Raw genomic sequence first — 21,883 nt, forward strand, 5'->3', positions numbered from 1 at the left:
AACTTCCTTGGGATTCAGTTTTCTCAGTTCTAAAATGAAGGCATTGGATTAGCTGCTGGCAAATGATCCTTTCAGATCTTCTTAGTTAAACTGGCTTTATTTCTTTTTAATGTCTTCGTATATCAGTTATTTTTCGACCGCCTATTTTGAGCAGAGAATTAAGACTTCGAATAATAGATTCTTTTATTGGTCTTCAAGAGTTTACAAAATATAAAGGAGAAAAGCCATAGAGATGTTACACCAATGCAGGATTCATGGGGCATCTTATGTGCACTCCATACTGGGTATTAGGTTCAGAGGGAGCAAGAGAGTGGGAAATAAGGGAAAGGAACAGTGGGCAGAGCTAATACAGAGAGCAAAAGCATGAGGGTAAAAAAAGACAAAAAGTACATAGGAATGGGGTATACACCATGTATATGGACAGTTCCTGTGGTAAGAGTAGAAGACCAGTTTGGAAACAGAAATCATGCCACATGGCAGAGCATACTGAATACCTACCTGAGAAGCATGGATCATTCTGTAAGCAAAAAGAACCTGTTGAAGATTTCAGATCAGAATCTTGGTCCTGTAAGAAGACAGAGAGGAGAATTCTAGAAAAGGGAGAGTGAGTAAGAGCCCAAGGTAGTAGAAACAATCTACCCTTGACCTGGGGATCGGCATCCTTTACATGAGCTTCTTTGGAATTTACCATTTCCTTGGATGTCTACTAATACTGGTTCCTATGCATGCCCTTCTCCCGTCTGATGTTCCAACTAGGTACGTCTCCTTCCAAAGACCTGAACTCTCCATTTTTCTATTTTCCTTTATTATGCTAGTAAGATTTGGGAAGACTGGCTGCAGGCATTTTTGATGCTGTAACTGTCCTTCCCTCTGATCATGTACATTAGCGAGCCCACAAGATTTGTGCTTTATCTAGCCACCTACAATTTGCTTAGGTGCTAATACAAGTAAATTCAGGCATTTTCCTATCTGGGGTTTTTGCTTTGAAACCCTTGCTCTTCTGCCCTGCAGAACTCAATTGAGCAATGTAAAAATCCCAGGATATTTCCCTCTTTCCCACAAATACTTATGTATAGCCAAGTCCTAGTCCTAGGAAACCCCCTTTCTTTTGTCTTTCCTTGGTCTTCTGACTGCTATCAGATTTCCAGAGTTGAAGACATAGCTACAAAAGAAATGCTTTACTTAAAATCCCACTAAGACTAAGAGAATGCAGGGGGAGGAAGGAAGATCTCATAATTTCCTGAACTTTCCTCGCAAAGGTTCCACTGGCCAGCCCTGAGCAAGAGTTCATTGGGCATTGCTGCAGGAGGCTCTTTTAGGTCCTTGTTGGAACGTTCATCCCCGTAATTCCTGAGAAGATAAGAGTGAAAAGGTTAGGATGAGTGGAGCAAATGATACCCTACAAGAACATGGACTTTGGAATCAGACAAACTGTCTGGATGCAGATTTTAGGTTTACCACTTGCTGATAGCAGATAATTGTCTAGGGCTCTCCTCATCTGTAAATGGACATGGCACCCAACAGCCTGTTTTTGAAAACTCACTGAGATAATATAAATTAAAAAACTACCCATACTAAGAGCTCATTCAATGCTCCTCTCCTACCTTCTCCCACAGCATGACTTTCTTTCCCATTTCTCGACACTTGGTGGTTTATGGTTGGTTTGTTATTAATTCAAACTTGTGGCAGAAAAGAATCTGTCATGAGCTATTTTGATAATTTCTGGAAATACAGTATCTTCAATGGTAAAACAAAATGTTTTATTCCTTATTTAAAATGCTCCAAGCATTTTGCCTTTCTGAAGTGCTTGAGAATGCTTTGAAAATCAAAACATTCTAGTCACCACCTCCTAGAACCCTTTTCCTACCTGACCCACCCACTCTTTAGAAGCTGTCTCATCAGACATGTCTTTCTTCTGACCTCTCTCCACTCCCCTGGTTAAGTCAGTCAGTGTTTCTCTGAACTTTTTTGAACTATGCACACATCTCTATTAGGAAATGTGCCTCACGGTAGTATAACCATGTGAGGCATGTCTGTATTCTTTCCCACACTGAGAATCCCTTGTGGGATGTCCATTCATCATTGGTTCTTCCTCTTGGGCTCATTATGCCCTCCTCTGCCTTGGACTAAGCATTCAGTGACCTCCTACCACCCCTTGGCTTCCAAGGGCTCCTTTACAACAGGCCCCATATAGCTGTAACCTTCTAGAAGGTTCTCCATGATTTCACTCACTCAACATTCATTCCCCTTGAAATGTTTCTGTCCTATGACCCAATCCAATAGCCAAGCTATGCAACTAACAACCAGCTAATCAAATTATACAATTCATGCTAAAGTGTTATATAGGACAATGGTTTATATTATATTATATGTAATATATGGTGTATGCTAATATTTGCCTTAAAATGTAACCAGTGGAGTCTATATCAGACATTGTCCCTGGCTAATGAGACTCCTTCCTTCTTAAATATCACCATATATTATAGGACTAGCTCTAGAGCCAACATGCCTCAGAATAAACCTGTCACTGTCTCATTGCATCACCTTGGGCCAGTTATTTGACTTCTCTGTGTTTCTTATATAAAGTGAGTTTCTTCATGCATGTATAAAATGAGGGTAACAAGAAGTTACTTCCTAGGGTTCTCCTGATGTTTAGCTGATTTAATGCACACAGTGTGATAAGAGAGATACCTGGCATATAATAGGTCACATATAACTATAAAGTTTATGCAACTCCTTTCACATGAGCTGCCCGACTATAATAGAGTCATAATTTGATGTAGTGGGAGACTTCACTTAAGGAAATATTTTCCTAAACCTACCATTTAATAAGCACAAATTATGTGGGACAGAGAACTTGAAAGGGAATATATTTACATTAATCCCATTTTCTTTTTTTTTAATTGCAATGTAGTCAATATACAATATGATATTGGTTTCAAGTATACAACACAGTGATTCTTGTATACACACACACACACACACACACTTACTGGATGTTGTGTTTGAAAGAACACTGAATTAGGAGTTAGATGATTCATGTGTATGTCTTGATTCCACCACTTACCATAATATAATACAAACATGAAACTTAGAGCTCATCTGTAAAACAGTACAACTGTGAGCCTGCCGAACTCACAGGATATTGCAGAGACCAAATGGGTTTTTTAAAATCTCTTGGTAAACTGTGAAGTACAAAGCAAATAGGAGGTGTCCTGCCATTAGGCTGTGAGTTTTTCCAGGAAAGGGAAGCTCTCATCACAATGTCTGTCAGATAATAGAGCAATACAAACGCTTAAGGAGAAGATGTTTTCACCTGTCTAGCAAAATATTTAAAATTTACAAGACTTTATCTGAATAGTAAAGCAGAAACTTCAGAATTTTCTACATTCTTTTGTTTCCATGATGTTTAAAAAGAACTGTTTCCAAGCATGGGGAAGAGTTTTGAGGGGAGTTTTGAGTTTTGTTTTAAGTGGAATTATCTAATGTAATTTTGTTTTAGGTGGAATTACTAGGATCCTGGGAGCATGTGTCCTCCTTTTCCTTTAATAGGCTCTGTGTCTCACTCACGCTAAACTACTGCAGTGTCCTAGGGATTAGCAATGATCAGCATATGCCTGCTGAGTGAAAAAATGAATGGGTGAGTAAGTATTTTCTATATTCAGTCAATTAACAAATGTTGAAAGTATTTAAAATAATCCTGCCCTTAACAATTCATTTCTTAAGGATTTTTTGTTTGTTTTGATTTTTTTTTTTAAAGAAGACTAGCATGGAAACAGCAAGCCTTTCTTTAGACTGGTTGTCATGAAATTCTTTTATATCAGTTGTGGTGTTAACAGATTTACAATGTTAACTGCTGCTTTTTTCACTGTGGTTTGTTTGCTGCAACAAAGTCACAATGTGTCAATTTTTTGTTCATCTCAGTCCCCTGACAACATTCACTAGAAAAACCTAGAGGATTAGATGCTACCTCAGAAATATGTTTACATGAACATTGGTTAATTGAGGAGAGAAAAATGCATTAGTCAAATGTCATGTTGAAAACAAAAGAATAAAACTGTGGATGACATCAAATATAACTGGCTTAATCAGCATTGATCATTTTCAAACTTGGTACCTAAATCCATCTTCCTGAAATCAGTTGAAAATCTAGCAAATGTACAATGTACAATTGCCTCTGTTAAAAACTTACTTGAACCTAGCTTCATGTTTAAAAATTGTGAGAGAGAGCTTCATGGCTCTTACCTAAAATAATTTTTATGCACAGATATTTGGGCCTAAATTTAAAAGTGTCATTTCAGACCAAGAACATGTCATAAATTGAAATGATATTTATTGTTTCATGCAGGTGAGGTCTTACTAGTAAAATTTCACCCCATATAAGGTTCTTCCTGGGTTTAGAAATTACAGTCTGCCCTAGCTTATATATATTTTAATCTTAACACTTAGAAAACATGATTAGGTTTATGGCTGCTGTCCTCTGAATCTATCCTGAGACTTCCTATGGACACTGTGTTATTCTTTCCACTCCCAAAGAACCTTGCCAGGCCACTGCAAAGATTTTCCTGTTTCCTCTGTCATTCAACTTTCTCCCCTCCAATACAAGTAGCTTTTAAGAAATCAAGATTCCAAAATCTTTGTTTGACTGCATCACTCCTATGCTCAAAAACTTTCATTGACTTTATAATTGCTTATGGAATAAAATCCAAACTCCTTCATTTGGAACTGAAAGTGCTCCATGGTTTTGACATCATCTGTATTTTAAGCTCTTCCCTGAAAGTCTCTGACCCTGATAATATCATCCAGTTGTACTCACTGTTCATGCACATATGTGTCCTTCCTCCATATCATTCTATGTCATTCCTCTGGACCCTGCAAAGTTACATGTAGGCCTGGGAGAACGTGGACTCACAATTTGGACTCCACCTCCACCTCCCCCAAATTAGAATGAGCCTTGCCCCTCCTATTGAAATCCTTTAAATATGTTTAACTTTCAAGTTCTCTGTAGCTCTATTCCTGGCCATAATATCCATTTATAGACCTCCTTAAGAAATCATAGTAAGTCCTTGTTGAAATGATTCTGTCTTGTCATATAATTGTCGAGAAGTGTTCCCTACTCCACTATTTCCTTTAAGAACATACATATAATTGTGATTATTTCTTTTTTGAATATTTGATACAACTTTGGGAAGCCAACCGGACCTGGATTTTTTGGTTTTGTTTCTGTAAGAAGGTTTCAAATAAAGATTCTATTTCATTAATAGATATAGGGCTACTTGGATTTTCCTTTTTTTTTTTTATGTCAGCCATGGCAATTCATGTTTTTCAAAGAATTTATCCATTTCATCTCAAGTATCAAATGTATTAGTATAAATCTGTGTCTTCAGTGTGTTTCCATTTGTAGTCTATCTATTGTTCTGCTTTTAAATTCACTGATCTTTTCTTCTGTAGCATCTAATCTGCTTTTAAGCTCATGCAGTAAATTTTAAATTTCAGATACTGTATTTTCCACTCTAGAAATTCCATTTGTTTGTTTGTTTTTTTTAAATAGGTTCAATTTGTCCTCTTTTTTTCCCATGATTCCTTTTATTGGATGCTGGACATTTTGAACATTTAATTGTTGATGCTTTGGATCTTACCATCTTCCTTTTAAAGAGTACTGAGTTTGTTTTGGTCAGAAATCTGCTTACTTGGTAATCTGCTTTATCTTGTCAATGTTTGTTTTTAAGCATGGTTAGGGCTGGTTTAGAGCATTTTTTGCTATCTAGCTAGGTTAAGCCTTATCATAACCCATGGCCTTTCTCTGATCTCTTCTGAATATTCAGAGTGTGCATCGAGGTCTCTTCACTCTGGTTGGAAGTTGAATGCAGTTTGTGCAAGTGAGCTCTGTGCAAACTCCGGTAGATACTGAATTTATTGTTCACTGGTAGTTGTCTCAGCTTTATGAAGTGTCCCTAGGCATGGACAACTTTGTATTACAATAAAGTCTCAAGGAGAGCCCCCTGCAGGTTTCCAGAGCTATTGTTCACTGTGCTTCCTTTTCTCTACCTCAACCTCTCTTGGCTCTGATTAGTGAGAGCTCTGTGCTTTGCATGAATTTCCCCTCCTGCTTCTGCCTCTGCCAGAAAGCCTAGACATCACAGGGCTCACCTTTTTGTTTCCCTTCCTCTAGAGATAATGCCTTCTGCTGCCTATTGTCCAATGTCTGGAAACATTATTTTATATATTTGTTTAGCATTCCAGCTGTACACAGTGAGACAGCTAGTCCAGTGTCAGTTGCTCCATGATGGCCAAATGTAGGGCTTCATATTCCCAAAAGAACAATAATTTTAATCTCAATACTTTTAATGTGAAGGAATTTCCTTTTAAAAAATGGATTTCTAAATCAATTTTTTATGTAACATATGCAAGCTTTTTTTCATTTTTAGATGAACCTTTTCTTTTGAATAAGTTATTTCTGCATAATTTTTAGAATTGATGACCTAACCCATTGATAAAATTGGTGCATATTAAATTAAATTTTACTGGCTATAGCCTCTGCAATGCACCATACAAATTTGCTCTGGCAAATTATGGCCACCAGTGACATAATTATGGGCAAAGACAATGTTATCATTCAGTCTTCATCTTATTTGATTTGAAATTGTTTTGTCCCTTTGCGACTCTTTCCTGGTCATCCTCCTTCCTAATTAAAAATTCTTGTTTTCTAATTTCTCTTCTTCTAATGGCTTAAGTGTTTGTGCTTTCTGGGGCCCTGCTATTGGGACTTTTCCCTTCAACTAGGCTCTCTGGACAAGGTCATTAATCTCTGGGTTTCAAAAATCATCTATTCTGATGACTCCCAAGTCTGACAAATAAGTTGTTTTACCCATCTCAGGCCTTTTTTCCTCCTGAATTTAAGACTTATGCATCTCAGCATATCCCTCACGTGCCCACAACTGACCTTGTTATCTTCCACAGACCTGTTCCCTTTTGCATTTTGCCTTTTAGAAATTCACTGAGTTGTTCAAGCCCAAAAGCCAAGAGGACCCTAGACTTGTGTCTTTCTTTCAACTCGTGTCTGATCATCACTAAGTCCCATAGCTTAACATCCTTGTAAATCCCCACTTTTCCAGTCTTGACTGAGGCCTTTCTCATCTCTCATCTTGGGTAGGGCAATGATCTCCTAATATGTATTTGTTAGCAGTTTCACACCCTCTCATGACACCCTTCATACTCCTGTCACTGGGAGTGTCTAAGGAAATTCAATAATACGTGTTACTCATCTGCTCAAAATGTATCTGGTTTCCCCTTCACCTGTAATAAAGGGACAAATCTGACGTTCCAAAGTATGGCATAGAAAGCCATGTACATTTTGGCTTCCCATCTGTGTCAACTGTGGTCCTCATCCTATGCTGCAGAGAAACCAAGAAAATTGCTAGAAATGACAGGGTTGCTTTGTCTCTCCATTCATTTAGTAAGGCGAAGTTTCCTCAGTGTTCCTCAACATTCTTCTTACCATACTCCTGTCATAGTACTGGCACATAATAGGTATGTCAGGTGAATGAGTAAGTGAATAAATGGTATAGTAAAATACCCATGAACACTCAAAACATGCCTTGGATGCTAAAGCTTTTATGTTTACTTACATATGAACATAAACATCCTAACATTCTTAAATTCTGTTAGAATTTTAATAATAGTTCTGTTTCCGTAGTTCAAAATCGACCCCAAGCTTTTTGACAATTCAAATAAACTGTAAAATGTTATTCTGTCTTATTTAGTTGGTTTTAGACCAGAGAAGGCAATGGAATGAGAATCCTTTTTCATATATTCCTCCCTGAAATATATGTGCATATATAAGCACTATCATTTCTAAGGAATGCTTTACCATCCCTAGTTTATTTAAGATCTTAGAATGATTCTGGATCACTTGCTTTCCATTATTCTGGAATTAACAAAATGCAGAATCTGCACTGATATATGGTACTTGGTTACAGCAACCAAATTGGTATTCTGTAACTATTTGAAACAATTTGGCAGAGAATTCAATCAAAGGAAATGAAAGAACATGTAAAAGCTAATACCCTTCTCTTCCCTTTTTTTTTTCATTTATTTATAGCTGTACTTTTTACTTTCTCAGAAGCACTTCTACAATAAATATCTGGCACTCCTTGACATGAGGTTCAAGACCTTATTTCAGAGGCTGTAGCATACGCTGGAAGGAAAAGTTAGTTTAAATAAGCAAATATTTTTTAAATTAAAGACTTCCTCCTGATCCACAGATTAAGCAAAAAGAAAAATCTAAAAAGGGAAAATTTAGAGAAATGCACAGGGGAGGAGTAATATCAAGGAATATTAGTCTTATTATCAGAAAGCAGGAAAATGGGAACAAAGCACAAATAGGCAGTGAACTGCTTAGTCAGTTCTTGCTAGGAGCATATTGGCTATTCTAAGATTAAATGTGAAAAGAAAGGTACGCTCACAGGTCGGTTTGAGCCATCTGGAGAATCAGTGATGTGCCCTAAGCACACTGGTAAATTACAATTAAACCTGCTTCTATAAATACAGAGGAAGACAGAGAATAAGGGTGAGAGAGAAACTGCAACAAGAAAGCACTCACCTCCATTAGTTATGTAAGAAAGTCATTTGAGCATTTGGTGGCAGTCTGCAGTTGTGTGAAGGAAAGGAAAAGAAATTAAGAGATTCTGGCATGGAGATCTTTCCATCACATTAGCTGAACTATACATTTAATGTCAAATAATGATTGTTGCTAAGCTATGGCCCTCATTAATATGGGCTGCAGGAAGGAACTGGTAAAACTGCAAAAGGGACTTTAAGATAAATACCGTGAACCTGGAAAGGAGGAGAGAACAGAGTACAGTCCCCTTCCTTAAGCACACACACGATCACAGCAGGGACATTTCTAAAATGAACAAAAAGACAACTTCTTATAATAGACTGGTATATTACCCTATCATGAACCATGAAATTCTATATTAAAAATGAATAAAAGGCATGATACTAAAACATATTCTTTTCAGAAGTGTTTTGTTTCTCAGAGAGACCTTCATTTTACCAAGTACTAGGTTCTTCCAGGTGGGATAATATTTTCAAAACACTCACTTCAAGTGAAAACATACAAAGAATACAAAAATATGAAAGTAAGGCTATAGCACTGATGAGTCACCTTAACAGAACATGTCTCCACTGGTGCATGACCCTCCCCTTGCTTTACCTTTCAAATTAGATTCATTTTTTTAAATATCTCAGTGGGATGTTATCTTTACTACAAGGAGTAACTGTAACAACAATTTGTCAGTGCAACTTGGTAGTTGCAAATCCTTTGCTTCTGGAAGGGAATGAAAAAAGAAAACTATGACTACAAAAATAGCACAATATGATAAAATTCTTAAGCCATATGGACCTTTTTAACTGTGGTTAATAGGGAGAACAAAGACTATTATAACTTCATATTAACATAATAATTCTCATTAAATGAATCTGTGTCCTAAGCAACTGAACTACATGCTTTGCATACATTATACCCTTTATTATAGGTAGGTATTGTTATGTATATGTTTTACAGGTGAAGTAACAGGTGCGGAGAAGCCATGTGGCCTTGGATCTTGGCCAATCAGTAGTGTAACTGGGATTAGGTTCAGCCAATACTAGCCTCTATGCAACATTGCCTCTTCTCTGAATCTTATAGATTTACAATAAGCAAGTATATTAAATAAACCTAAATATGATTACAGAATCAAAACTATAATTTTAACATCTAATAGCAAAATTAATGCTTTATATGAATATATCACTTTATAGTTCATGAAACATTTTTGCAAACCTTAGATCATTTGTTCTTTGTCCCAATGATATGGGCAAAGTCATTATTTTCTCTGTTCTACAGATGAAGTAACTGGAACTCATCCAGAGAGATTTAGTGATTTACCTGTTGTTTCCAAACCTGCAAACAGATTTGGATTTGGGCTTTGAGATTCTCAGTCCCAGGTGCCTTTACATTCTACTGTGATGGGTAGTACACTGCAGGTTACTGGTGGAGATTCACCTGCTGATGAGAGTTTTACAATGAATTCTGAAAATAGCACCACTAAGGTACTTAGAATCTGAAGGACCCATTTTAGTATGTTTGGTTCATGTTTTCAATAGGGGGCTAGACAGCACAGTATTCTTCAAAGCCAAAATTCAGCCTACAGAACAAGATAAGTGGTAGTGACTTAAATTATTACTAATAATTGTTACTAATTGCTGACATCTGAAAAGTGTCACCTGAAAAGCATGAATGCTTTATATCCAATAGAATCACTCAAGAGTCAATGGTTACAAAGATACCAAATATCTTCAGCATCATTCAGTGTATCCTTAGTCTGAAAGAGGTTTCTCCAATGTAAGCAAGTGACTATCTCAACAGGGGTAAAGCCTACTTCAGCTGGTGAAACCCAACTACTTGGCATAGTGTAGGTACTCAGTAATAAATGCATTTTAAGTAAATTAATGAATGCATGATAAAGTAGCCAGATCCACTGAAATCACTTCCTATAACATCCTTAGGAATTTTGCTATTTTCTAATGAAGTCATTTACTCTGTTTTTAATCTGATGGGAAGTCAATAAATTAAAATGAAGCTGTGTGTATATGTCTGTGTAGAGTATGTCACTGAAGCAAATGAAAGATGTAAATAATTCATATGGTTATTAGAATATTGGTTGCATGTAAAATGTGTGTGATATAAATAAACTACCAAAACCTAAGATAAATGAAGTTAGTTGAGAATGGATTTTCTAGAAATTCCTGTACTTGAGGATACATGTTATATGTATAGGGTAAGGAAAATTCTATACTTATAGGATAATGAAAAAACATAGAAACATTCACTTTTGTGAAAATTTACAGTGATGTCGCACTTTTTTTGACCTAGCCCTTCTAAGGAATGAGACTCATTTTATCAGTAACGTGGACCGACAGAAGTGCAGAGGGCTGGGGAAGGGAGCGGATAGGCACGGGAGATGCGCCTGAACAGTCCGCACAAATGATTCTGATATGTTCCTCCTCCCCTGACTCCTCTCACTGAGAATTTCTTGTCTATATTTCACTGTACTCAAAATTACAAATGTGCTATTAGGAAATTTTGTGTCACTAAGTTCTGCCCTATGATAATCTTTAAAAATTTTATAACACAGATATTGTTTCATCATCATACAATTTGAAATACTTGTGTACATAGACTATAGTGCAAAAATTTCATGTGTGTCTTTATTAGTTGGAAATTAAAACCCACCTGGGAATGAATCACAGTCTTTTCACATGTAACCATATGATCTCAGTTTCTAGGAACATGGCAATAGTTCCACTTCTCACACTGTTCTTCAAAACATGCAATGAGAAAACAGAGTTTCTGGTATGACAACTGACATACTGGACTTGCTCAATAAAATGCTCACTAAACACCTGCTCTTTCCCTCATCTCAGTCAGTGGCTCAGTTAAATTTTAGTAACCCTTATTAAGTGGGCAGTTTCAGCTGCTACACTTCTGTGGTTTGTTTTCCTTCTAAAACCTGGATCGGGGCTGGGGTTTCCTAAACAGAGCTGGGCCACAGCTCCACCACTCTAACGGGAACAAGAGCCTTCCAGGGAACAATACACAGAGGATCACAAGGCCGCCATTGTCAAGGGCATGATCAGAGAGGTCAAAGCTTCCAGGCCAACTCTAGGTCTGCCCTGCGCTTGTTTATTGCCATCTATTCTACATTTTCCTAACCTTTACCATTATTATGCTTTCCCTTCTCACATATTCTGTTCTGTCTGAAAACAAGCAGACTCTTCATCAGAGACGTTTTTCTTCCATTAGTCATATTTTTCCTATGAGAGATGAGCTGTTTTGACCATTTCCATGTTAATCATTTGTTGCTGTTCAGCCTCTTGAGATATGGGTAAATACTCTTTTGTTGTTTTAAAAAAGGGTTGAATTAGCCTTTCCTTTAGTGGGGAAGAATAAAGAATTTGATTCTTTTGCTAACCCAGCCAGATATTAAAAGGAAATATATGTCAGGGTCAACTTTTCGGAATTTTGTTCAATATTCTTACTCTGAATCAAATATTACTTTTTGACTGAAAAATATTTGATTTTTCCCTGAAACCCATATCTACTCTTCAATCTTCAAACATCAGGCCGCTGAAAAATTGCTCCTGTTGTGTCAACTTGAATTTCTCTTTAACCTCCACATTTAGCTTTTGTGCTTATTTATCCAATTTTCTTTTTTCTTCTTTTCCCTTGCCAAAAAGAGAAGGCGTGATCTGACGGATGTCCAACTTAAGGCACAAGGGCAGAAACAATTGATTCTCGTCCATTCCTTGGTTGTTGAACTGCAGAGAAGTTACTGACTTGCTCTGTGCTGCATCATAGGGTTAGTAATTTTAATATAACTTCCTCCTTTTAAGCTTCCAGCCTGGACATTTTCACTAGAGTCTAAATGCAAGGGCCACTCTGGGACTGAGGAGCTCTGGCTGCTTCTTGGGGGTGGTGTCTGAAACACTTCAAGCTCGTGGTGTTTGGTGCCTGCCCTTGGGACTCAAAGGTGTCTGTGGCAGCTGCTCCCTCCTGGTTCATCTTCCATGGAAACTTCTAGGGTTACTCTAACGAGCATGATTATACAGTGAGGATCTAAGGCTAGATTGTTGACCTTGGATTCTTCAGAAGAGAAAGCAGGACTTCAGTTTTTTTGGGTGATATTAAGATTTGCCATTCTAGAGTACAGAAGAGAAAATAAGATTCTCATTTCTAGTCATTTTATTATAAATTCATAATAACCATTTCTAGGTGCCAAACTGATTAAGCAAACAACCAGTTAGTTATAAGCAGTTTCTAAAAACTTACATATATTAAAGCCCTACCTTTAATTTGCTCTATCTCAAAATCATCTTTCTATAGACTTTATTTTGAACCTTACCTCCTTGGGATTAAAAAAAATACGCATTTTCATACTGCTTTGTAAGGAATTTCTTTACCCTTTTCTATGTTTATCACCGTATCACTTTTAAAATCATTTTAGCAGAGAGACCGTGACCTTTCCAATAGAAACCAAACGTCTTCCTTTTTATCAACGGGAGGTTGTGGCTTTCGGCATGAAATTACCCAAGGTGATTTATTTATCAATTATAATGTCTTAAAACAGACCCATCCGTACCCACTTGGCTGACAAGTTTCCAGATAATAAAGAGGAAGCTCATTGCAGCATAGAAACATCACCTTCAAATCTGTATTGAGTGTGCTTCAAGAATTTTGATTGGTTCTTATCAGATCACTCACTTCACAGTAAATTCCAAGTCTGTGGTCAGAAAACACGTGAGTCTCTGTTGGAGAGAAGAGAACCTTAATACAACCGGAGCCGACACAGCCCTGGCATGCCACCCAGCAGTGCCATGAAAAATCAGGCACCGATGAACTGACTTCAGAACTGTCGTGCTGGGAGCATCTGTACAGTGCAGAAGGCTCCTTCTTCGTGCGGCATCTTCCTGCTTTCCTGTAAGACGCCTGTCGAAGCAGGACCCGCTGTGCTCTTGTACTTTAATCAGTTGTGCAGCAACAGAGTGTAATATTATTGTATCATCCAGCCAGCTGACAAGAGGAGATTAAACATTATTTCCACAGCAATACATTAAAACTCCAAATTAGTCCGTGGAACCAGGGTGACCGCCAATGAACCTTTGCTACGTGACTCAGAAGCTGTGGCCAAAGATGGATTTTGAGAAAAGGCAAATTTTGACTTTTCTGCCTCACTGGAGTCAGTAGACGCTGCTGACCCAGAGCTATGCCGCACAAAGAGAGAACCTGCAGAGTCCCATAATGCAAAATTACTAAAGGGCTCAAAGGAAATGTATTTTAAGTGAAAAGAATTACTGCTCATAGCAATTTAAAAATCCTAGCGGTCTTCATGGGTCTCCTCTGAATACCACATCTCTTTGTTGAGCATTTACTGTGTGCCTTCCCGACAGAAACAGAAACCTAAGGCCAAAGGCAGCCTTGAAGTCTTTCTCCTTTGTTCCTTCGGAGTGGCCGATAGTATATTCTTGCAGTTTCAGTTCAAGTCTGTCAATTTGCATTAGTGTATCACTCTCCTGGTTACCAACAAAATGCGCCTGAAGAAAAAAATTCAGAGCGTATTCAAGGTCATTAAGCTTTTCTCATGAGCATGAATCAGCAGTTTTGAACTGCACAGCTAGGTAGAAACAGGCCTACAAGCGCCAGAGCGCGCAGGAAAACTCCCCAGTGCCTGCCTGGGTGGGTCCACCACAGCCCCGCTGCCTGACATCCGCCCCCCTCCCCTGCCCGTCAAGAGGGTGGGGACCGCACAGCACAGAAACTCCTCAGTCTCTCACATCTGCACCTGCCTGGCTCCTTTACCAAGTACCGACCAACTGTGGGAGCAGGTAATACGTTTGACAGTAGTTATGTATGAATTTTTGTATTTGAAAGAAACAAAAATTAAGGTTAAAAAAGTAAAAATTAATTTATTCTGATTTGCCTTGGACATTTTATATTGTTGGTATTTGAAAGCAATCCTAGCAGTATGGCTATTTACGTCATGTACAGTAAATGAACAGGAGATACAAAATGATTTCAAAACTCCTGTAAAGCTAACAATAGTGTAGACCATTGGCAGTCTCTTTGGTTCCATTACAAAACACCCTTTAAATTTTCATTTCTTACATGGGGAAACTAAGGCACAGACAAGCCAAAAGACTTATCCAAAGGTAGGAGAGTCACCTGCTGGTAGGCCAGGCCTTGAATCCAGGTCACCTGGTTTCTCAGGGCTTTCTCACAGGACCACAGTTAGCAAGACTATCAGTCAGAAACTCTCTACTGTCAGCACTTCGGGCTAAGGCTTCGGGCTGAAGTGTTACCTCTCATGGAGAGTCTGTGATCAGGGGCACATGATCAGTTGAGCTCATGATTAGTCATCAACCCTTTAGGGAGCTTTATTGATTCAGACGTTTTCTAAGGAGTCAGAAAGTTGAGAACAATTGCCTCCAGGAGTAACATCTAAAGGAGACTGGGGCTGGGATGTTGACTAGAGCAGAAATGGGATGGCGTTTAAAGGTGGGCATGAGAGGCATGGGGATGCAGGGCCCCTGATTGGTCACAAGAGGAGAGGCAGAGGGGGAAGATGGGCAATGCTCAGGCCAGGCCCCACTTTCTTCCCAGTTCAAAGAGGCTTTCCTTCACCCCCCCGCCATCCCTGTCCATGTGGGGTGTCATCTTTCTCTGACTCTCCCTGTTGATTCTTTAATGCTCACAACTCCATGCTGATGGATTGTTTGAAGGTCAGAATGTTCCAATTAATGATATATTGTTGACTTTCTGAATTTATTGGGTATAAACTTCTTTCTGCACTGGGGCCTTTTACAGCAGTAGGAGTTTTTATTTATTTTCAAATCAGGTGGCACAGTTTGGCCTCCTCTCAGGATGAGCACAAACCACTAATGTGTGCTACTCTCAACCTGTATATTGAAAACTACCTTCATTACATTTCATTTTAGAAAAAATTAATATTTTGTTTAATAAAATTATTAGAATATCCTCTCATGATATCACGGCCCTCTTGGGAAACCAGACCACTAATGGGTGAAGAGAGAAATAAAATACAGTGAAACTAAATCACATGTATCTTTTTTCTTGGCTCTAGAAGGAAAGCAGCTTTACAAAATGTGACTTTAAGTCATTGAAAATTTCCTTAAAAAACAGAAAAGTTTATATGAAAGTCATCCAGAGGAAAAAAACACTGCCATGATATGGGTGCATTTCTTAAATGATGCATAAAGTAGAAATCAAACAGAAATATGTGTTTACTTTTTGTTTATAAAATGTTCTGTCAAAACTCATTTCATAGGAACTGTAACTGCTTTTACTCAAATGCAATTTAAAATTTAAAAACTGGGGTACCACCATGTAGGATTCATCATCATAAATGTTAGCAAGCTAAGGACCAATCATCGTGGCACCATTTCATCAAAACAGTTTGCAGCGTCTCAACCAGCAGAGCTGTTCCCTCTCTGGGCCTTCCAGCTACAAAGAATGGCCATAACCACTACTTTTGAATGGGCTGTAAGTGGATCCCAAGCTGGGGCAAGGTCTACCTGAATGTGAAGGCATGTGACTGGAGCGATAGAAAGGTTTCTACTTGGGAATGTTTGGTGTCTGCCCTTACAAAGCAGAAATATTAAAACTATCACCTTCTTAGGATAGAGTGAGGATAGAATGCCAGCATGTGTGTGCAAGTCCTCAATAAGCGTCGAATGCTGCACAAGTATCAGCCATCTTTTCTAACTAAAGGATAAGGAGGTCGTCATGACACTGGTAGGCTTCTCTGCTCTGATGGAAGTACTGTATTAGTTCAAACATGAAGGAATTCTCAGCATCAAGATCAAGTGAAACATTCAGTGCGTATGCATGATCTTCGCATTTCTATCTGTGGAACTATAGCAAAATTCTTTAATTTATGTGGCGGTAAATGAAAAAATCAGAAAATATGGGATGCTGCCCACTTTCTTCTACAGATTAGCTGTGTAATTTTGAGTAAGTCACTTACCATTCTAGGCTTTATTGTTCTTATTTATAAAACACAAACTTTGGACTGGGGCACATTACAGGTTTTAAAACCATGAAACTAAAAGAAATGTGATGAGTTGGCCTTCTAAAATGGAAAAGGTGGCTCATTTAATATGGTTTTAAGGCTTAATAAAAATTAAGAGAAAACAGTACAATTCAACTTTAATTTCTCAAAAGTCATGGCTTCCCAATAGGAACATGATCCCTGCAGGGGAGAGGAAAAAGCAGAGGGGAACAAAGCACCTTCTAATGCAATCCATCCAAAGGACATACATTTGCTGGAAGAAATAAACATCTTATTTAAACGACATCTTGCACGTCTGAGAAATACGTCCCTTGATGAAGACAATGAGGATGACGTGACTGAGACTCTATCTTCAGGAAACAACCTAGCCCTTGGAAAGGAACGGACCCTCCAGTCAGGAAGTATTAGACCAAATGTACATATTCAGAAGGAAAGTATGATTGGCTGTCAGTCATGATATGGCCTTCCTTGTTCCTCACAATTCTGTTGGCTGAATTCGGCACCTGCCCCTGGAAGTGCATCTTGTCTCCTGTCTCTCAGTTGTAGCAGAGCCCATGGGAAGGGTCAGAGACAGGTAACAGTAGGAAGCGCTGTGTCAACGCACGGTGATGTGGAGATGTAGGGAATAACAATCCAGTTATAAGACAGACTTGGAGATAAAGTCTTAGAGACAAAGACAAAGGTGACAAGGGCTCTGGCAGTATTCTTGTTGCAGGGCTGAGGGGGATGTCCACACAGAACTCCACACTCATCTTTGTCTTCGTTCCCTGAATAATTGGGAAAACACAGTATTTTGTTCTGTGCTGGTTAAATTTTAGCTTTTGGGTTTTTTTTTTTTTTTTTTTTTAGGGGAGGGATGATAATAAAGAGCGGGAAAGAAACAGTAGTAAACCATTTAGGAAGAAGGTAGAGGTGCTAAAAATAGGCTTTGTGGAAAGAATATCATATGATATGTTTACAAGAAGGTAAATTTTGTTGCAAGGGAAATGAGGAACAAATCAATACTAGGCAAAGGAGGTGCCAAAACATAGGAAAAAGGAGAGACAGAAATATTTTTTGGATTTTTCAAAACAACTCATTATTGTACTCTCTCTGCCAAGGTCTGAAGAGTCAGTACATTTATTTATGTCTGCTCCTCAGACCACTGTAACTATTTAGTTCCAACATTTCACTGCTCCTTTTAGACAAGCACTGCTATATTTCTAAAATATTTATGGTATATACCATGCAGATTATATTATAATTGGGCCTACTTTCCTACAAATACCTGACATTGTGGTGTCTCCCATTGTGTTTAAGAAACTTATTTTTCTGTCATTGATGCTGAGATGTTTCCAAATACTTGGAAACACCATGTGCAAAGACACAGTGTGTGGTGCGCTTAATGTCAAATTCACTTGCTACCAGAATGATTAAGAGTTAAAAGAAATGGCACACAAAGGCTGACATAGGACCAAAAAGCCAATTTGCTTTGCTTGAGAAGTACATACACTGCAGATAAGTAGATACTATTCTAACCAGTATAAATGGGTAAGAAACTTCATCATCAGACTGCCTTTTGCCTTTGCCAGTCTGCAGCCAAAGATAGCTCTTAAATATACCTAAATGACTCAGGCTCTGTAAGCCAGAGAGAATGACAGGACAGTAAATATCTCAGATGATTGGTGCCAAGAGGATGGAAGTAAAACTTGAGAAGAACAATCTCTATCCAGGACTGGATTTAGAGAACATTAGTAAGGCAGTAAACACTGAAAATTCAGTGTACACCTGTCTAAGAGGAAGCTGTCTTGGCAAAAATGGTGTCATAAAGGGTAAATGAGAAGAGTCATTTATTTACATTTGTTATAGGTATTACTACTTTTTTATTGCAGATTGTCTTGAAGGAGATACGCTACGGATCTTAACATCAAATGTTAACCAGTGAATAATACTCATGTCCTCTTGGACATAAGCTTAAGTTATTTGTGCTTAATCAAACTGCTCTGCAGGAAATAGTATTTCCCAAATATCCTCAGATTCCTAAAAGAAATTGCTCTAAAAAATAATGAATTTAGTGCTCAGAATCCCAAATTTGATAACGAGGTTTGCAGTTTTATCCTATTCATTTGAGAAATTGTATTTCTTGTTGTGTGTTGGAAGGGTTTCCAGTCCCTGGGACCTAGAACCCTCCAAGAAAATACTACATTTTGAGAGACTATTGTTTGGTCCACAGACTGTTCTGTATAGATCTTAGACAAATAGCTGGCTGAAGACTTTTCTAGTCACTGCTGTATTTGTAATATAAGTGTGATTGGCTTTTAGCTACATTTCAAAGGTGACCATCCAGTAAATTTTTTCCTTGGGAGCCTCAGCTGCTACACACAGTTGATGTTTTTCAGCAACCCAGCCCTGATATCTGGTGACCCTGCAAATAATCCGGCTGATTGTTCTCTGACTGAAAGGTTACACCTAATACAGTCAGGATACACCTCACTGGCTCCCAAAGAAAGAGAACCCAGGGTCCTAATCTCAGGATAGCCTAACACACCCTCAGTGGCTCACTGCTGTTAGCACAACCGAGTCCCTCCAGCAGAAGGGCTTCCTGTTCTCCAGCCACAGAAAATGGGCTCTGATTCCTTGAGGACCCATGAGTGACTGGAAAATTCCACCCTCCTTTCTGACACGTCCACATCAGAATCTAACTGGGAGAGGTGAGGGGTTCTAACACTTTTCTCTTTGGCCGGGGAATTCTCAGGAGTCTCAGAGATGGCATAATACTTACCTGTGTTTTAACCATTTCTTTTAAGTCTGAACCTCTAGTAAAGGGCCAATTGTTAAGGAAAAAAAGAACCTGTTCCACCTTTACTTCCTGAACCAGATCAAAGCCCTTAACCAAACCAATATGCAAGGGAATATTTCTGATTCCTTCAGGGAAAGTAAGTCTGCTGCCTGAACACACACTGGAATGCTCCATCTACTTTGAGATACTCAAAAGGTTCTCTTTCATCTTTCATGATCCAAAAACCCTCTGTAGATACTCCAAAGTACATATTGATTGAGTGAAAAGTAAATTAAAAAAAAACAACAACCTTTTCTTTCCCATCACCTTTGTTGTCTGATTGAGGACAATTACCTCGTTCATTCAGTTGGTCTTCCATTAGGGGATTCCATCCCAAACGGTTGTTAAATCTCCCAAGGTTACCCACAGAGGCCAGCTTTAGAAGATTCTTCCTTGGCTTAACAAAAAGGAGGAAAACAATCTGTGCTTGGCTATTTAATTCTGTTTTCACAGTGTATTTCTTTCAAACGTTTTTAGGTAGAAATAGGGGACTCTGGAAAATCGTTTTTAAAAAGCAGTGAATGTTCTTGGCCCTGGGAGGAAAACTTTGGCATGGAACACCCAGGGCTGGCATAGAAGGGTATAATGTGCAGATACTAAAGTAGGCATCCGTGAGTCTCCGTCAGTGACTGTGTTCACCAAACCACCTTAACTAATCACACAGTCTAAGGAAAATGAGTGAGTTTAATATCAAATGCAACTTCAAGGTAGTCCCTCAGCTCTTCCCAGCCTCTTGTTGCCCTAAAGCCCATATTGCATAGAAATAGTTGTAATTTATAGCTGTGTCATCTCTTTCTATGTTGTCATTGAGTCATGGTAAATCCTGTAGTCAAACCATTTATAAGTGGGTATTATTAATAATGATCATATTAACAATAACATTGTTTAAGCACTCACTTATATTAAGTGCATTAGGCTCTCAGTATAGGCCAGACTCTGGAAGTACATTTTGTGTATTATCTCACTTGTTTCTTACAGTGGCACTGGGTGAAGTAGACACAATTATTTTTCTATCTTAATAATGAAAAAAACTGAATCTCAGACGGAATAAATAACAAATTTACCCAGTGAGTGATGGAGCTAAGAGGTTAGCACGGGCTGGCTGATGGGAAAGCCCAAGTTTGTACCCACCATGGAATATTGCCAGAATGATAAGGAGATAGTTGAGGTTTTTGGAGTCTGTGCACACATGCAGTTTGATGGCTGCTGGGAAACAAAATATGGGAGTAGCTTGGCTTGTGCAGGGCAGGAAAATGTTTATTCTAGTTCCTACGATGTAGGCTGGTGACAGAAACTAGACTCTGGAGAACAGAAGAACTTGGTTTCACATAAAATATCTACATTAAATATTCAGCTTTCCTGCATCTTTCTGTGAGTAATGTGAGTACAGTACCAGAGGAATGGGCAAGCTGGCAAGGGCTCAGGCTTGGCGTGCACAGATCTCTACCTTGGCTCTACTGAAGACCTAATACATTATCAGCTGGCATAATCCAGAAGGGGGCAGGGAACCTGCAGTTTCTTGGGGGCTAATGCATGATGTCAATCGGACCTGGGTTTGGGTTGGTGTGAACTGTTCATTGTGTGTTAGTTTCATATAGCTGATTCTCTGTAGTACCAGTCCAGTATAAGGAAAATGTGGGCTCTCAAGGTGAGCTAAATGCAGGCACTGGAGCCAGTCCCTTTGCCGTTGTTCAGGTAGTAGGTGTTTATTTTCTCTGTGCTATCAGGGCAAGCACCAAGGTCCAGGCCTCTGGCTAAGGAACGGGAAGAGGTGAGAGGGGAATTCCCAAAGGGCTCTCTGGCTAATGGCTTTTGCTAGCAGAGATTTGATCAGTCCAAACATAAAGAGGAGGGGGAAGAGCCAAATTTACTTTGCCACTGGAGTTCTTTGGGTGTTCTGTCTCTTTGTAATATTCTGTTAATGTGATTAAAATGAAAGCATTTAGACTTAAATGGTTGTTGGGGTAAATTAGAGACATCAAAATTGGCTGAATTTAGGTTTTGAAGAACTCCATTCTGTCAGCTCTCCTTGAAATTTAATCACTCCAGTATAAAGCTATTTTTTTTTCACAAAGTGATATTTGGCAGTGAGCAAAATCAACAGGATCACAGCTTTGAAGAGGAATCACTGCCGTTTGGCAGAGGAATGGTGGAGATTCTAATGCCTAAGAATACTGTTTCAGAAGGACCTCGGAGAAAGCAGCTATTAATTATTTAAATTGCTGCAGAGGGGGTGAAAGAGGTTTGCATGTGTTAAGTATGTGTGTGTTTGTGTATGTGCATGCACAGAAGTACCTGTACCCAGGATCTGAAGGCAATTGGGTGAAACAGATTGTTTATGCAGAGTGTGTCTTTAAACCCTTTTCCACTGGTTTTTCAAAACTAAGAAGCAGCAAAAACTCAGATAGAAAAATGACCTTAAACATACACACGA

The sequence above is a fragment of the Manis pentadactyla genome, chromosome 12 (genome assembly GCF_030020395.1).
Source record: "Manis pentadactyla isolate mManPen7 chromosome 12, mManPen7.hap1, whole genome shotgun sequence".
Lineage (NCBI taxonomy): Eukaryota > Metazoa > Chordata > Mammalia > Pholidota > Manidae > Manis > Manis pentadactyla.